At 43.7% G+C, this 375-nt stretch overlaps 1 protein-coding gene across 1 annotated transcript in view; it reads right to left on the reverse strand.

Moving 5' to 3' along the window:
* Nucleotides 1-375, reverse strand: part of LOC107043800 (dnaJ homolog shv) — a gene marked incomplete at its 5' end in the record, with an annotated part of 39,584 nt that overhangs the window by 23,089 nt on the left and 16,120 nt on the right.

The following is a 375-nucleotide window of genomic DNA, read 5'->3' on the forward strand; positions in this document are numbered from 1 at the left end:
GGTTTCATGAATAACTTTGCACCCTTGAAGGATCATATAAAATTTGAGTATTCTACCCAACAAGGCTTTGTGGAAATTGGAAGACATTGCACCTCCAAAACATGCGGTAGCACGGTACACCCATTAGACTTTTCGGATGAATTGGCTGATATGTTAGGGTTTGAGAGGCGCGTGCAGAGTTTCACAAACGCAAAGCCGTATTGTGAGGGATATCTACCTGCCAGTCTGGCCAGGGGTTTACCTGAAAGCTTGTTCATCTATAGTGACCTTTGTGTACCCTATGTAACAGGTGATGTGCAGTCATCTCTTTTACGAGTGGTGCCATTCAATGCTTCTGGTTATACATATGGAGCCACACACTGTGCTACTTTTTCA

Source organism: Diachasma alloeum, unplaced genomic scaffold, assembly GCF_001412515.2.
Source record: "Diachasma alloeum isolate Michigan unplaced genomic scaffold, Dall2.0 Dall_scaffold_00628, whole genome shotgun sequence".
In the NCBI taxonomy this organism is placed as follows: Eukaryota; Metazoa; Arthropoda; class Insecta; order Hymenoptera; family Braconidae; genus Diachasma; species Diachasma alloeum.